The sequence below is a fragment of the Triplophysa dalaica genome, chromosome 19 (assembly GCF_015846415.1).
Source record: "Triplophysa dalaica isolate WHDGS20190420 chromosome 19, ASM1584641v1, whole genome shotgun sequence".
In the NCBI taxonomy this organism is placed as follows: domain Eukaryota; kingdom Metazoa; phylum Chordata; class Actinopteri; order Cypriniformes; family Nemacheilidae; genus Triplophysa; species Triplophysa dalaica.
In genome coordinates, this window is record NC_079560.1 from 14581308 (window position 1) to 14600377 (window position 19070).

Sequence of the window (19070 nt, forward strand, 5' to 3'; positions counted from 1 at the left end):
GATATGTACAGTATTATTTGATATATATGTAATAAAGTTTGCAGTGTCTTGTAAAGCTTCACAGGTAATAAAAAACATACAATTTAATTAAGGTTTAAAATGTATACTGTATGTATGGAATATTATGAATAAAAACTTGAATAATCTGAATGTTCTTTTTGTTTTTAACACAATGTCAGAAATGTCCACAAGGGTAACACAATACAAATTGAATTGGAAATAAAAACACGAAGCAGACAACAAGATGAGGCCTTAACAAAACACGGTCTGTTACGCCCCCTTGTGAGTAAAATTGTGTAAAACTGCGAGGTGCCACACCAGAAAGAAACCGTATTTTAAAGGGATAAAAACCAAATAAATTTAATAAATAAATAATAACAAAGTGTTAATGAATTCGTCTCTTATCTTTTACATTATACGTTATAGACATTAGGTAAAACTGGGGAGGCATATTCGTCAGACGGTGCACATATTGTGATACACTTATTATCTGAGCTTGTCATGACAGCAGGTTGCCTTAGAGGCATCTATAATTTATTTATTTATTCATTCACATGTGTTGTATGGGCATATTTTTGTAAATAACTCCCATATGATAGAGAGCACAGAATCACCTATTACAGTTTTACTCGCTTTGGTACGTTTCTAAGATCAGAATTGAAATTCTCAAAACTACCAGTTAAATCCTCAAATCATTGTGTCACTTGTGCACATCAAAAAAGCAGTTTCTCATTTCTTTGAACAAGTTTCAAATGCTTTGGCTCAGCCATGCAAATGAATACGTACAATTCTCTGCTGCTCTACATTATCAATTGCTAATGTCATGTTGATCAATATGTATTACAGTTTTTCTCCATTGGTTTGGCTCATTTCTTGAAACAGACCGGACGTTCTCAACACTCGTGGTGATTTTGCCAATATAACGTGGATGGTTCGGCACCACGAGACCTCTCTCATTTTCAGGGATCAAATCAAAATGAAGGCGGTCAAAGAAGATGAGGAGCTTCTGTGTAGTGTATGGGCCAAGACTGGGGATGTGAGTATAGCCACACCATTCTTAGATATGGCAGCACACATAGTTATATTGCCCCCTTGCTGGCCTGGGACATCCACCGTGGTCCGGTGGCCAATATTAGTAAGGCCACGTCTTCGGCCCTTGGCCAGGTTGAAAACAGCTTCATCAACAAACACGAGGATGTGAGGTGTCTCGTTTCCTTCCAATGCCATTATTCTCTACAATAGCATAAAAAAAGAAAACATCAAATCAGTCATACATAAGAGTCATACACTACAGTTAAAGACAATTACATAGGAATGTTCTATGTTCTCCACAAGTTCAATATACTACTGGCCACTACTCAAGTGGTTCCAGACCTGGGGTACATGTACCCTTATACAGAGGTACTACAGTGGGTATTTGACAGAAAGGGGAGGGGGGAAATCATCAATGACTAGGCTTACTGAAATGTCACAGTAAAACCCACAGTATTAGATTTACAGATGGGAGGCACTAATTGTAGCTCTTTGACCCTTTTTCTTATTGTATGTTATATTCTTCAAAATAAGGATTATAATGATAATTGCATCATACAGTAAGCTGCAGTTTTTAAGTAAATGTTGAAGTCAGATAAATCAAATACCTTGGATAACCTGGATACACAAATCAGGTAAAGTGGGTACTGAATCCAAAAAAATCTGGGAACCACTGCTTAATAGTAAAAAGGTTATAATGATGGACAACCAGTGACTGACTTACATGTACATACTGGTACCGCAGCTCTTTCAGAGTTCCTCTCTAATGGTTCCCTGAGAATTTGCTTCATTGTCATCTGATGATTCTTCAATATCCGGTCTATAGTGGAGATGCTTATAGAGTTAACATTGTGGAATATGGCATTGTCTTGTGGGATTGCTGTGCGGATCTGTCTCAATGTGACGGCATTATTTGCCATCACCATGTTACAGATCTCTTGTTCTTGTTGTTCATTGAGAAGTTTTCCCCTGCCACCGTGAAAGGTTGTCGTCTAATCCTGACATAGAATTCAAAGGACAACACTCCATTCGTAATGTATACCTTATGTATTCCTTATAGAATGAGTTACCTATGTAATTGTATTGTTGTTTTACTTGCAGTAACTTTACTACAATGCTGATGCATCAATGCAAAGTGACTGGAATACTATTGTAAACTGTATCATCAATACTGTCGAAAATAAACTATTCCATAGTTTAGGCGTGATCGAAATATCATCAGCAACAGAGCTACAGTTGATTTGCCAGGCCGAAGGGGCGGGAACATAACCATGGGTGCTGGCTATCTCTGAGAATGGTGTGCGAATGCATATTCCCATTATTGGGCCATTCAATACAGAGCGTCTTGTCACTTTTATTGAAACTCTCTACAGGGATCTCATCCCTGAACAAGAGAGCGGGCAGATTGGAGATGACCTGCCAAAGTACGTGATAGTTTGGGACAATGTCAGTTTCCATCGCTCCAACACCATCAGGCAATGGTTTGCGACCCACAACAGGATGCTGATGGAGTTCCTCTCACCCTACTCTCCATTCCTTAACCCCATTGGGGATTTTTCGCAGCATGGAGATGGAAAGTATGTGATTGCCAGACACCTACACAGACTGCCATGGATGCAGCGTGTGATGACATCACAGCCAGCATAGCCTGGATAGGAGGCTCTAAAAGTCTTTCCATACTGCATCACAAGAGAAGATATTCGTTGTGATGTGGATGAGAATTTGTGGCCCAACAGACAGGAACGTCATAAGGTGTAGGAATTCACTTTAATTCCTACAGCACTGCATGTACTGTTTTCCCTAAGGAGATTGTCCTATGTCCACATTTCTACTTTAGTTTTTTTCTTTGTGATATGCAGTGCTGTCTTTTCCTTTCTGTATCGCAATGATATGGTCTGTCGATAAATAACAGTACAAACATTAAAGCGTAAATGTGAAACATGTCCAGTCTCTTGATGTAAACTCTTGATGAAGTTTACATCAGAACATCCCTCTAGAGAACACTGTTATATTGTTAAAAACATGACTAAGCAATTTGACTGTCTTATCCGTTTACAATGACACAAGGACTTCTGATGGGAAAGAGATGTTCATTGACACAGATATTTATTTATGAGAGATGAACTAAGGATTTTGAGCAAGAGACTGGCATTTGCAGGTAATCCGTGTGTTTTGCTAATGTCAAGGATGATATGAGAAATGTACCAAAACGACTGAGAAAAACTGTAATAACTTATAAAAACTTAAGATAAATTCTGCTTACAAGTCTTTCTTAAAGGAATCAAACCGATTTTATCAATAAACAAAACAACATTGCTTTCATCAAAGTTTTTCTTTCTTTCACCGTAGGGGACTTTAACACTAGATGGCAGCACTACGTTGAAAGATTCCACCACTTTAAAAATGTCTGGTTGTTATTGTGTTTAATCAAAATATCATAGGAAAAAGAAAAACTATCAAAGCAAGTAGCATAGTTTTTTTATTTTTTCCCAACATTTGATATTTTATTATTTTTAACCTAACAAACGTTTTGCATTTCTTGCTTGAATAGTATAGGGAAACTTTCAGTGAAATAAATGCCACTTGGTTTTAGATCTCATACACTGACATTCATACATTTTCAAGTGTGGCATTTTTGTCCAAATACCTTTCGGGGCTGTCGCTCCCTTTCTGTATGTAAACAAGATACTCTTGTTGAAATAATGCACCTGCACTGATATATATCGGTTATCTGTATAATGTCAGGTGGCGAATATTTTTTATTAGGCTTTATACCCTTATTAAGGTCTGTGTTTGTAGCGCTATTAAGGGAGTTCTTCAGATTTTCTTTATACTCTGAGGATAGAAATCTACCTGCATAAAATAAAATGTGGGATGTGCCACTTTTTCTTTATTTTCAGATGTCTGTAACTCTTTAGCAGTCTCACAGACTGACTCATGCAAGCACTGAAGTGTCACAGAAACGCTTGCCATGTCTCTTAAAATCAGCTTTAACCCCATATCATCAAAAGGCCATATGTCAGCTGCAGAAGCCAATTTCTCCAGGACATGCACAGCAATTTTGTGAAAAGCTCATAAATGTACTGCTAGCCTACTATGAGGAGTCATTTTTAATGTCACTGTATTTTGTAGATCTGTAGAATTGACCTGCTGTCATTTGACTTGCTGTTAACATAGTACAATATCACAATATAGTATAATTAACTGCATACTATAATAAAAATATAACAATTTGCTAATGTGCTGGAGTTTGGCAAATGTGAAATACATAAAAAACACATATTCTTGTGCAAATGCGCGTGCCTTTTATGCAATGGATTATTTTTAATTAAACAGCCATATCTACCTTGGGACATGAAAAAAACACAATAATGAATAACAAATTTTATACATGGAAGCACAACTGACATTGTATACACACTTACACATTTTCATACCATAGTTATTTTTTAAAGTTGTTTTATAGTCATATATATACTTTTATTTTATATTTATGAATTAGTCATATACACTGGAAATGTAAAATTATGTATATATATGAATCAACATCACATTTAGTCTTCTCTAAATTATTATACAGAGACTTTTATTTTAATATATGAACTCTTACACAACTATTATAATTTATGGTTTAAGGATTCCAACAAATCACACACTTATGTTTCTTAAGATCAAAAGTGGTTGTTATGTTTTCTCGTGAGTTATGGTTCAGTCATTTTTCATTTTATTTTATGAAGTCACATGGCCTCTGGTTTATTCAATCCTAGACTTTCTGTTTGATCACCAAGGCAACCCATAAGCCTTCAAAGCCCGTTGCTGAGTTCAACATGGTGAGCGTTTACCATAATCCATATTTCCCCTTAGTCCAGATATTATCATTAAACACTGCTATAGGTCAAAAGTCACATAAACAACACATTGATTTTGGGGGGTGTACTGGCCCGCAGTCATGTTCCCTCAGGATTGTCTTTAATGATACTGTGCTCACATTTTCTGTGCGACCTGCTACTGTTCTTGTTGTGTAGGCTGAACACCTGCTGGCACACTGCACGCCATTTACCAGTCTTATTCTATAGCCATTCAGACCGATCTAAAACCGTCTTTGCCGGAAATGAGTCAAATTATCTCTAGGGCAAAGTGAAGGGTCTCTAAATCCGTGTGCTTCTTTCTTTTTCATGCCCATTCTGTGTTGCCTCTTTTTAGTCATTCGGTTGCCTGACGTATTCTCTCTTTCACTCTTCAGTTCAGTATTTCTTTAGCTGTTTCCTGCTATTAAAACCACCTGCTGAAGGCAGAATACGCAATCGCTTCTGTTATTCACCGCGTATTAAGTCATGAATGAAATCATTAAAGGTGTTGAAAGAAGGAAAATGCATTAATAAGATAGAGATGAATGGACCGATTAGATAAGTAGACGAACATATAGATAGATAGAGAGCGACAGACAGACAGACAGAGAGTTAGACATAAACAGACAGACATATAGACAGACAGAGAGATATATAGATAGATAGATAGATAGACAGACAGACGGACAGTCACAGAGACAGACAGCCAGACAGACAGATAGACAGACAAACAGATACAAAAACTGACAGACAGATAGACAGACAGATAGAAAGACAGACAGACAGACAGACAGACAGACAGATAGAAAGACAGACAGACAGATAGACATACAGACAGACAGATAGAAAGACAGAGAGATATATAGATAGATAGATAGATAGATAGATAGATAGATAGATAGATAGATAGATAGATAGATAGATAGATAGATAGATAGATAGATAGATAGATAGATAGATAGATAGATAGACAGACAGACAGACAGACAGACAGACAGATAGATAGAAAGACAGAGAGATATATAGATAGATAGATAGACAGACAGACAGACAGACAGACAGACAGACAGACAGACAGACAGACAGACAGACAGACAGACAGACAGACAGACAGACAGACAGACAGACAGACAGACAGACAGACAGACAGATAGATAGATAGATAGATAGATAGATAGATAGATAGATAGATAGATAGATAGATAGAAAGACAGAGAGATATATAGACATATAGATAGAAAGACAGAGAGATATATAGACATATAGATAGATAGATAGATAGATAGATAGATAGATAGATAGATAGATAGATAGATAGATAGATAGATAGATAGATAGATAGATGATAGATAGATAGATAGATAGATAGATAGATAGATAGATAGATAGATAGATAGATAGATAGATAGATAGACAGAGAGATAGATAGATAGATAGATAGATAGATAGATAGATAGATAGATAGATAGATAGATAGATAGATAGATAGATAGATAGATAGATAGATAGATAGATAGATAGATAGGTAGATAGATAGACAGATAGACAGATAGACAGACAGACAGATAGAAAGACTGACAGACAAATAGACAGACAGACAGATAGAAAGACTGACAAACAGATAGACAGACAGACAGATAGAAAGACAGAAAGAAAGAAAGAAAGAAAGAAAGACAGACAGACAGATAGAAAGACTTACAGACAAATAGACAGAGAGATAGAAAGACAGACAGATAGACAGACAGATAGACAGACAGATAGAAAGAGTGACAGACAGATAGACAGACAGAAAGAAAGAAAGAAAGAAAGAAAGACTGACAGATAGAGAGATAGAAATACAGACAGATAAACAGATAGAAACACCAACAGACAGACAGACAGACAGACAGACATTTAGATGAACAAACAGAGACAGACAGATATGAAGGCCAAATCACACCCCACAGACAAATGCCAACAAACACCAAAAGACAAATTGGCAGTTGGGTTAAAAATCATGTTCACTTTACTGGACAACGACAAACTTGATTGATGTAACAGATAATGTACCTAATCCTAACTCCTCCTCTAACACCTAATCCTCACCATAAACATTGTGGGGATGAGAGGGGGTGCATAATCTGGCAGGGGGGCATTTTTCGGCATAACATTGGCTCGAGTAAAATCGATTTCATAACATGACTTTTTTTTAATAACTCTTTTAACATGAATTAGCTCCCGCACTTTATATTCTCATTCCTCATTCCTTTATATTCTCATTCCTGCATGTTTAAGAACCGAAACCAAAACCGACTTCCGATGGACACGCCCCTTGTATTTACAAAGATTTTGAAAGGTGCACTGCTCAGAAAACGTAGGTAAATAAAGATCATTTTAGATGTTTAAATAATATTTGGAGCGGAATAGACGAGGGTTTAATTATTTTTATGAAAAAAATGTTTTAAAACTCATTCTGAATCATTATGGCAGCATGGGTCATAAATTATTTCGCATTCCCCGGACCTCTGGTTTAAGTAATTAGCGGTGTTGATAGATGGGGAAATTATACAAAATAGGATAAAATGAGCAATTCTAAAATATTTTCCTTATTCACGCTTTTCGCATCGGATGCTCAAATATGTTCTTAAAGAAAGACATCTTAAAGTCCCAGGGAAATAAAAAATTACAGTGCCCAGTTTTTCATGAAAGATTTCAGTGTTTATTGTAAATAGTTTATCAATGTGAGACATTATCTTTTAAAGAATATTGTGGCCTCATGATCTTTAGTTAAAATCAGAAAATGGAACATCCGTTTACAAAGCCAGTTCTGTAAGCGCTATATGGAATAATAATAATAGTTCAGAAGCCTTATGAACATGAACCTTGGTTTTACTGCAATAAATCCAAACAACATACGAATTGTAGTGAATCGTGCTACAAAAAACATATTTAACAAACTTTCTGGCTGTCCTCGGAAGGAACTCGCATAATTATAATGGCAAAGGTTTGCACATTTCATCAGAGTTTGTTAGTGTTTGTTGGAAAATTATATCACATCACTCAGACAGTCCACGACCCCACAAACCCCGATTGAGCATGTTCAGACTCCCAGCAAAAAAGGTGTCATGATTTGGACAGCTAACCCATACAGCCAAAATAACGAAAATACTTTTTATTAATAGTAAACACAAAATAAAACCCACAATGGGGTAAAACATGAAACAATAATGACAAAAAAACAAAACACTTCCCACAAGGGGGAATAAACTCGATGGATCAAAAGTAACAAAACACACACCTTTCCAAGAAAACACAATAAGGCAGGAACAAGGCAGGGATGATGTTCTTGACAGGGTAAACACTCGACATGGACTTTCAAACAACGAACCGGCGAGGGAGAGAGAAGACGAGGGCATTACATGAGGAAACGGATGATCACAAAGGGATGGTGACCGCCAGGTGAGAAGAATCAAACACTAAGGGTGAGATAACGGGAAATAATGGTATGGGGCTAAGTGACACGACAGGAGGACACGTGGTGCAAAGTCACAGCAAGGAGCATGTGTTTCCGCACATAACACCACAAGCACAAAAGACATGGTAATGTCACGACTCTGTCCACAGAACTAGAGAACTCATGACAAGAAGGACAGAATCATGACAGACAGTATAGCACTGATCCATCATAGTTTGCTGGCGGTGTGAATTAGCCTATAAACAGACAGACAGTCAGATACAGACAGACAGACAGACGCAGAAAGAGAGACAGAGATAGACAGACAGACAGAAAGAAAGAAAGAAAGAGATAGAGAGAGAGAGAGAGAGAGAGAGAGACAGATAAACAGACGGATAGACAGATGTCAAAATGTTTTCTAGACAGAAGGACAGACAGACAGAAAGAGAATAAAACATATTTGTCCTGAATTTGGAGACCACCTGCCATTTTAAACTTTAATTCAAGTTTTTATAATGACTGTCTGATGGGACTCATTTAAACAATTATGTGAACACATAAAATGAAAGCATAAAAACGAAAATTAAGCCACTTTTCCTCATTTTGTTAAAAAAGTACAATTTAATGGTTTTTAAAGTAAGATGATGTGAGTTTTGGGTCCTTCCCTGGTTCTCCGTCTGTCTTTAGAACAATCACACGTGTGCTATAAAATATCCTTAGAATAAGCCATAATTGAATCTGAAAGGTTTGACGTGTAGGTGTACGTGACTACCAGGGTCTAGCGTCCAATAAGGCTTTCAGAACATGTTCATATCAGATATGTTAAGCATGCTCATACAATATTTACTTAAATTATGATATTTTGAGATCCACTATTAAATAATTTACAGAATTTTTATTTTTGGGTGAACTGTCCCTTTAGGCACGAGTATTATGATACACCAATGACGTAAGTAACTATTGTATATTGTTCTGATCCTTGCTTTAGTCATTTGCAAGTTATGTCCAACATAAGTCAATTATTGTCACTTTGACAAAAGTCACCACATTCCACTGAGACATGTTGAATTTATGATCAAGCAGAGCAAAAACTAGTTGCATTAACTTCTAGACTGATGATCATTTGATCGTTGACATTCATGAACGAATCAGCCATGTATAACCTCCAGGTAAGTTGATTCAGAAAGTTCACCAGGAGGCTACAGGGAAAAGTCGATATCTCGTGAAAGGTTCACAGTCCCCTAAGGGTTTGTCTACAGAGCAGATGCGTCTTAAAGAGACACTCCAATGAGGTCCGATTTGCGACAATCATTGAGTCCCAATATACACTGTAAAGTTTTGTGTTAGGTAACGTTACAAATGTGTTTCAAGTGGTTGGGTTCAAGTCAAATGTCAAGTCATTGATTTGACCGGACAACAAGTTACAGTATTTATACAAGCGTTTACCCTCAACCATATTCTCTTTTCTTTCTGACCAGTTGATTTGGATTTGAAAATGAAGAATGTCTTAATCTAACATAGTCCCAGAAGATCCAGATGTTTCAAAAGATTAGTTTCTGCCAATGCATCTCCTCAGGAGTTCTTGAGAAAAAGTGTATCAGACTAGAAAGTAAGAACTGATGTCATTGTGATGAAAGCTCAACTATTATTGTGAATGAAGCTAACATTATCTCTGCAGTGAGTTATTCTATGAGTTGCATCAATGCTTAAAAAGGATAAACCTTATTTTATAGGAGTATTATGGCAAAATGACCAACGTCTGCAGCGGGATTTGAATGTGCTCACCAACCTTGAGATGGCAGTAAAACTGTGTTTGAATAAAAGCGTTTACAGGACAATAGGGTCATTTAAGGATTTTTTCACATCTGGTTTATGAGTTGCAGTAACGGATGGTAAATGACAGAGCGTTTGGCATATGGAGACATAGCCACATATCTTTGTTAACCAGTTGGTTGAACATTACTTTGCAATGCGCTTTTACTGGACACACACACATTAAACACACATTAAACTATCAGTTTTCTTCTACATGTTTTCTGTATTCTTTATATTTTATTCAGTTTATCAATTTTAAAGAATTATTTAATTCTATATTTTAACCTTAGTTTTGTGTTGTATATATTTTTTATATATTTATGTTTATTTGCAAAAAATCCAGAATAACATTTCACTACGGTTTAAGAAAATCTTGAATCTTCAATTTGAATTCAATTTATTCAATGTTTTCATTTAAAATGTTTTCTATATTGAAATGCTTTATGAAATGGTCATGGAAGATGGCGAATCATTTACTACACCTTTAAGTCGAAGCCCATGCATCTACATTTTAGGGATGAGTTGTTAAGTACATTTTTAGGGGGGTGGAGTTTCCAATGGACTAAATTAAAGAGACAGTTTACCCAAAAATGAAAATTATATCCTCATTTACTCATGTTATTTCAAACCTGTATGATTTTCTTTCACAAAAGAAGATATTTGGAAGAAAGTTGGTAACCGAACAGCGCCATTGTGGCACCCATTAACTTTTCTATTATATGGACACAAAACCATGCAAGTGAACTTTTGCCTCCTAATTCTAAATATCACATTTCTAACTTCTGTAGATCATGGTGAAGTCCTGCCAGGAGACACCATATGCTAGCAGACACTATTGGTTCAGACACTACTGTTAATGTAATAAAATGATCGATCTGTTGGTGTCGCAAACGGCCTTTGGCTTTCACCCTTATCAATGACCTAAAAGCTGATAGACTAATGCCCTGTGCAGGAATAATAGCTTACAAAACTCCATGAGCAGCTAGTGTTAGAATTGAAATATATATGCACAATATAATGATTCTAATCAAGCTGTCTGCTTATATTTGAATAAAATGTGCTCGTCACAAAATAACTATGTTAAGAACAATGGACAACTTCCACGTAGCCTCGTGATGTACAGCAGTCGTCCGTCAGGGGCTGCCGGATGACTTTTTACTTTGTTATTATTTTGATTAAATGTTTAAGTGTTACCGGTTCCCGTCTCCTTCCCTCCTTTTATGGAATCTTGTTACAAAAATATTTAAAATGATATGAAAAAGTACTAGCTGGTCAACCATAGCGTTTCACTGTTTCTTGTCATGATTCCGCCGTCATGTCATGTTTATTTTTGGCCTTGCGGCGGAGTCATGGCATAGCCTTAGGTTTTGTGTTGAGGGAGAGCTAGTGAACTTATCGGCTATCCGTATACTCTCCGGTCTCTCGTTTTGCCCCCAATATATATATATCCTTAGTTTAGATTTCCCCCATCGTGGGTTTGCTGTTTGATTTTTCAAATAAACATCTTTGTCACTGCCACCTGCTGTCTGCACCTGGGTCCTCATTTGAAGTTCATGACAGTTTCTCTTCACACATTTAACTGCCAAACGCAAATCACAGAAGGCTGAAGGAGACTAACAGGGAATTATTACCGGACTGTTTGGATTAAACAATTACAGACTTCAAATGCTGCTGTGTTTCCTGTGTGAGAGAGTGGGGACCTGACGAAAACTGTCACACAATTTGCGCAGTTAATGTATTTATTTGGCATCTGCTCATTACTATTTTAAACTACTCATATTTCTAAATACTTTGCAATGTGAATGAACGTCTAATTCATTTAAAATCCACATAGATCATTTAACATTCATTGTATTGGGTCATTTTATTGTCGTTAAAATGTATGAAATATAATCAATGAATGAGACAAACACCTTTTAGGAAAGCGATGGACTGCTGCAGGGTGCATACAAATTGACCCAAATCCAGTTTATTTTTTATTGTCTCCTTTGTTTTTGTTTTTGTTTTGTTGTCTTTATTTCATGGGAGCAATTTTAGGAGTAGAAGCTTAAATAAAACACAATAAGAACTCCAACAATTCTCCTGAGATATTTCAACACTTTTCAAAAAGACCCAATTAAAAAAGACAAGATGAGGAATTACCAAGCCAAACATTTTAGGCGATTCTTAATTTAGAATTATTGAAATACAATAAGTGTCACTGATAGTGGACACCACGTGTCATTGACTCAGTCTAAGTGTGTGTGTTTGTTTGTGTGCGTGTGTGTTTTCCCAAGAGCAGGAAACCGCCATGTCGCTATGATAACATGCTGCCAACACATGCAAAAATCCTTTCCAAACAATCCAGCCCTTCTCGCATGTGTCCAATTCCTTTGAGGATTTTCCAATAACCAGGACGTACTCACACCTTCAATCCACGAGACAGCCGATGAAGCCTCAATGGTCATGTGATCAAGGAAGCATCCGACTCTGGCTCATTCCACGGCTATATCCCATCGCGATGCCTACACCTCATGCTAATCCCTTCAATGCTGTTGTAGGTAAATATACTGTATGTGTGTCCTGGCATTCTTCCACACTGGCTCTGCTTCAGATCAGGTCTGTGGTATTTAAAGAGCTCCTAATAACACATTACGCTTCATTTTGTAAGCGTGATGGGTCTATTTTCTATCCCCAGAGATCATTTTACCTGGCAGCACTTGAGATTGAGTGCAGAGCCAAGAGTCTCCATGGGGCTTCAGTCTGTAAAAGGTCACTGGAGGCCTGCCAGCAACCTGGACTGTTTTACATGAGCGATTACTAATGCAGAAGTGACGAAAGCTCACCAGAGACCGGCTCCTGTATCCACTGAATATTGATAGTGTACTTAACTGTTTTTTTCAGCTGCGTATGAATGAAACATAAAAAGGAGAAACTAGCTAGCTAGACATGACTGTCTCATGAAAACAAACAATGTGAAAAACAACATGATTCGACAGACTTTTACTGCTTTTCAGATTTTCATGTATTTTTGAAATACGGTCAAAAAACATAAAATTACAGGAAAATTACAGCAAATTTATCAGTCAGGATTTTCTTTCACGGATTTTTTAAACAAACTGATCCAACTAGGTAACTTCAGAATAACTCAGAATCATTTTGCAGTGGTCTCTATTTTTTTCCACAGCTGTATATCTGATGACTTTGCATAGGCTAATAATTAATCCATTCAGACATGATAATGCTTTAAATAACAAATTAATCATTTTTCTCTTGCAAAGACAATACAATTTTGTTTCTGATTTATCTACACAGTTCTGCCGTGGAATTGTTGTATAAATGCAATATCGCTCTTGTACTCGTGTGATATGCCTCTATATCAGCAAGGCTGTGATTGCCATGTGCTTCTGCACTCCTACACCAGCAATATTGCATTTATATCAAGAAACTCTGATTCTGGCAATTATGTATGAATTTGAATCATGCAAATAAAGGACAATCTAATTTTACTGTACATAAAATGCAAGAATAAAGCCCAACTGTCAAGGTAGCAAACGCAGATCATACTAGAACATTCAAATGAATGTACACTGTAAAAAAAATCCTGTAAAATTTACAGTAAACTACTGGCAGCAGGGTTGCCAGCCAGTTACTGTAAATTGTACAGTCACAGTACTGTAATTTAATTTACAGCCATTTACTGTAATTGCAGAATACAGGAAAAGCTGTAATTTTGAATAGCAACAGTATAATGCTGTATTTTTTACAGCAAATTGCTTGATTTTAATTTACTTTATTTAGAAGAAATACATAATCACTGTATATCCAGTATGTTTTGCATACTGGATATACAGTGTTTATTTTTTTTTAATTGATACAAAAATACATTACAGACAAATTGTGTACGTTGTTGTACATGAAATAATTTTATTCAGTAACAACTTCATAGTATCCAACATGGCTCTTTAAACATTCCTGTTTAAACAACACGTTAACCAACATTACCATCATGAAACAACATTGCAAAACAAGGCCCAAGTGAGTCTGTAAAACGGTCACCATCTTGATCCATCAGAGCACAACAAGTAGCTGGAACTATGGAAACGAAACAAGAGAATAATGTTAGATATTCAATTTATAGTCAGAGAAAAACAGAGGACAACATATACAGTCAGAGAATAATAAAATGATGTAATTCAATGATGAGATCTGTGTGTGTGTGTGCGTGTGTGTGTGTGTGTGTGTGTGTGCTTCTTACTTTTCATCGATTACACTGAATATTCATCATTGTGTTTAGAAGAGCGGCGACATGTGGGTTCACTGCAACCTGTTTCTTCTGTATCCTGGCATTTTAGATGACGCTTCTTCTTGTTCCACTCTCTGGATTAATATCTACAAAGAGTCAGGAAAAACTAAATGTTATATATTAAATGTACAAAATATATTATATTAAAACACATGAATTAAATCATCAGCTTGCTAGTGTTAAATATGGGAGACTTCTAAATAATTAGCCCCAAAAAAATGCATCTCTCGTTGAGAAATATTGTTTTAAAGGTCTTAACAGGTATATAACATTAACATATCTATAAAAAGCAGGTAAGGAAGTTGTTCAATTAATACCTTTCATTGGACTCAAAGATACACGCTTGCCCCATCCTGGTACTCAAGCCTGAATATGTAACATGTTATGAACAGAGTGACAAGGCCAGACATGAAGCTGTGCTGAGCACCGTCACACACAACCTAACCTTCAGTAGTCAGCATCCAGTGGCCTGCATGGCAAAGTGTGTCCTAAAACAAACAATTATACATGTGACAATAGTAATAGTTAATAGTGACTATACAATTATCTTTAAGCATTTTACATTTAAACTACATTTTAGTATAAGTGACTCTACAAACAAACTCTAAGCAAATTACACAGAGTAACTTACACTTAAAACCGTACTTATACAGAAATGTAAGCTAACTAACGTTAGGGATGTCACGGTCAAGAAATTGTCACACTAGTATTTTGTAACGGGTCTCACTCCCACCCTCCAACGGTCCTATTTGGGAGACAGGCCTGATATACAATGAGGGTGTCGCTAACGTCTTTTGCTCAAGCTCTCAGCTGGCCTCCGATACATAAACTGTATATCTAGATGGTTACGTACATTAATCACTTTACCGGACTATCCTCCGTGAACATCAACTTACCTCAAGCTATGGTGACTCATTTTAATTTGGGCGCTCGATTTAACGGATGACTGCATTTGCAAATTTGAATTACACCAGAAAATAATCACGAGCGAGTGTGGTATCCCAACTGTCGAAGCATGTAACTTTTACCGAGTCTACGGCGGGCGCGATGTTCAACATTAAAAAAACAACCGTCAACTTACTAATACAATGAACTGTAGCTCGTCACATACCGCCTTCACTCCTGGTGTGAACAAAAACTCTAAATAACATGAACAACTTCTGTCCTCAGGTGCTATAGCGACGGAGAATGTTTGAAATCTTACCGCGACGGCGCTGCTGAAACCCCGCAAGACTCCTTCGGTCCCCGCGGATGGAGGTTGAATCCGGGGTTAGCAATATGAACCGCGAATTTAGATACCTCTATATAAAGTTACCAGTATGATAGTTACCAAATATGGAAAAAAAATACGTAATAAGTTACTTACCACAGGTGTGAATCATTCATTTTGCGCACTACCCCAATCTCGATTGTTGAAGATCATCCCGCCATTGTAGATTTGAAATTTACAGCAATATTCTGTACATTGAGTTAATCCGTCACGTGACCCCAGAATGCATTGCACTTTACAGCAATATTCTGTATTATTTAAAATACAGTCAGCTTCTGTAAAATAACGCTGTAGTTTTTACAGCAATTCGTTACAGTGTATGCATTTATAAAAATAAGACACTTTGCATAATAGTTACAAATTGCCACGAGATTGTGTTCAAGTTAGAAAACAGCTCAAGCATTCAAGCACTTGAAATTTAAGTATTATAAAGATACTTTGTGTAAAGAATGGACCGCTTGTAATTGATATTGTTAATTTTAATTACTTTTAAGCTCCCAGCTAAAAGGATGAATGCTCGGATGAATACATAGAAGAAAAGGAATAAGGAAAATGTTTGTACATCTGGATATTTTGATAACGTTGTGCCTTGAGGAAGAACTGTTTTGACAAAAAAAGCTAGTAGAACTGTATTTCTTTTCAGCCAAATTTCAGTTTACTGCAGTCTTAACTCAAAATAGCTGATGACAATTATTAAATAATTCCTGTCCTCACTTTAAACGACTAGGTTTATGGGCTACTTTTCATAAAAGGCCTGAAATTTATGGGGACAATCCATTAAAGTTGAATATTAGCATTGCATGGGTGAGCACATAATGGTGCTATTTAAATTCCGTTTTAATGTATTTCAGCAAGATCATTTATTTCAGTTCTGAGAGACACATCAGGTTAAAATTTTTGTTTAATTGCTCTGCGCTATACAATAATCCTACATTTCTTAATTTTTTTCTTTTCTCCATCACTTGCTCTATCTTGTGCCCACAGACACAAACAAGATGATGATTCTGTTGCCGTAGTTACCAAAACCCATTGACTGGTAAAAAGTAATTTACAAAAGTAAGGGTTTACATAGAGAAGCCACAATGATTTGGTGGCAAAATAAAACGTGACCGTGTTAAAGCCATCTTTTAAGGTCTCCTTCACAGACTCGTTTAATCTATATAACGTGAAACACACGACACAACCCATCCTTGGAATATCACGCATAAAACTGCAAAGTTTTATGTATCTATTTTATTTTGCAACGCACCTTATTAGAATCCCACCGCCATGGCATACACTGATCATGCTCTTCATCACTATGGATATGTTCTATCAAAATCCTCATGGGACTTGATCAGACCGAGAAGTCTGTACACAATGTACGAGAACCACCACTTGTTGGATTAATTCGCTGCCAATTTAGGCACATAGGGAAATTGGCTAGTTTCAATTGTAGTGGTCAAGTAGTGACACAGTTCTGCTAGCACGTTTGATGTGGGTGAGACAGTGTGTCACTACTTGACAACAACATTCTTTCCGTAGCTTGTTACAGTACATTGGAGAACATTCTGTTTTCGCTGTAAATAGCAAGCTGTTACATTCATTCTTAAAGGCCGTTTACAGCAGCAGATAATTCGACCGTCATGAAGGTGCAACCAATGGCTGTCAAAAACGCCTAGGCCAAAAATACCAATGCCCTCAATATTTTTTATATCATTCGTGATGATTGGAAAAGTCAACTATTTAGGAAATGATTCTTTAAAAAATATCGGTAACATTTTACTTTTATTATATATGTATAATGCATTACAAAAGCAGTTTTAATGATTGTAAATACAGTAAATACATTATAACACTTATCAATTCATTGATACACTTTGCATTTTAAATTGGTTGTAATTCTTTACAACAACATTTAATGTATTACAACATACAATATGAACAATTATAATGCACCATACAATATATAATGCATATTAAACATTTATAATGCATTATACATAAAGGCTTTCCAAAAAAAGTTCTTAAAATAATTAAATTATGTGCTGTGAAGGGTAAATATTTGCAAAACCCACAGACAAACATGAAAGGTGACCAATAGTAATGATTTATGAAAAAAAATCATGAAGAATTGAGATACAAGGTTTCAGTACAACAGCCACAATATGGACGGCATCTAAAATGTGACATGAAAAACATTGATTTGGGTACTTTCACTTTGGAGCTGAACTACTTTAGCTTTTGGTACTGTCCACATTTCGTTGCCTTGCAATTATAAGGTTCTATCTACGTTCCTGAATGTTTTTAGATAATGAGCTTTAAAGTATTTGCATTCTATTTCACTTTGTAGATAAAACCATTTTGTGTTAAAAAAGTCCTTAAATGTACACAACATAAAGAAAAAAAACACAGTATGTATATAAATCACACAATAGGAAATAACTCAGATCAGATAGAACCTTATTATTCCAAGGTTACGATTTGCGTCTTTTGCGTGCTAAAATTCGTGATTTTAATGTAAGTGCAAAATCCTTGAAAGAAATGTATGCTTTGCTAAAAGTTACCATCATGGAAAGTGAAGCTCACTGTTGTTTAGCAACGACAGATGCCAGGGAGCGCAAGCTCCCGAGCGCTTCAGAAAGAAAGACAAAGCAATGTGGTCCGCGATATTTCTCGTTTTTGGACACAACTTGTGAACAGCCCAGCCCTTAAAGTTGCAGTCTCTAATTTTAGCCTCTCTATCGCCATCTCTGTTTGGAACATAACATTGCAGGTTACTTTGCATATCTACACATGTATTGAAATCATATTAGATTCCCGCAAAAGCGTACCCAACAGCTTTATTTATAAATCATTTTAAAATCTTTCTGTTGTGAATCTTGGTACAGTGTTGAACACTCTATTTTTGTTTATTTTAAACCATGAAGAATGATGGAGTGCAGACTTTAAACTTTGCTTTAACTGGTATTGCATGCTACATCTAGGTCATGAGTTCAATTCCCAAGCGACAGTCATGCTGATATATTGTACTGTACTTATGTACTGTTAATAGTTTTGGATAAAAGCTTCTGCCGAATACAAACAGAAAATATGAATCTAATGATGACTGGTCAGAACAAAAACAACCAGAACATTCCTAAGGGTCCTGTTCTAAGTTTAGTATTTAGACACAATCCTACAGCAATGCAGCAATGCTCTCTTTAAGCAGTTGAACATCAAGAAATTTTGTTTAAGAAATGCCTTTTAGCTAATTTATTAAAAAAGCAAAACTTCAAACATCAACGTGAGAACTACATATGCTCAAATATCCCGCTACTGTCTTAACTTGAATAATTCTTCTAACATCAAATCCTCAGTTTCTATGGTTTCTATAGCCAAGTTATGACTGCATTAGAAATAGCTTCA

General features: G+C 36.2%; 1 long non-coding RNA gene across 1 annotated transcript; it reads right to left on the reverse strand.

Annotated features, from left to right (window-relative positions):
* Positions 1-14066: 14066 nt before the first annotated feature.
* Positions 14067-15983, reverse strand: LOC130408182 (uncharacterized). The gene is made up of 4 exons (XR_008904729.1): positions 15310-15983; positions 14731-14901; positions 14366-14499; positions 14067-14202 (listed from the first exon to the last, which is right to left on the reverse strand). It is a non-coding gene; the product is annotated as an uncharacterized LOC130408182 (long non-coding RNA).
* Positions 15984-19070: the final 3087 nt, after the last annotated feature.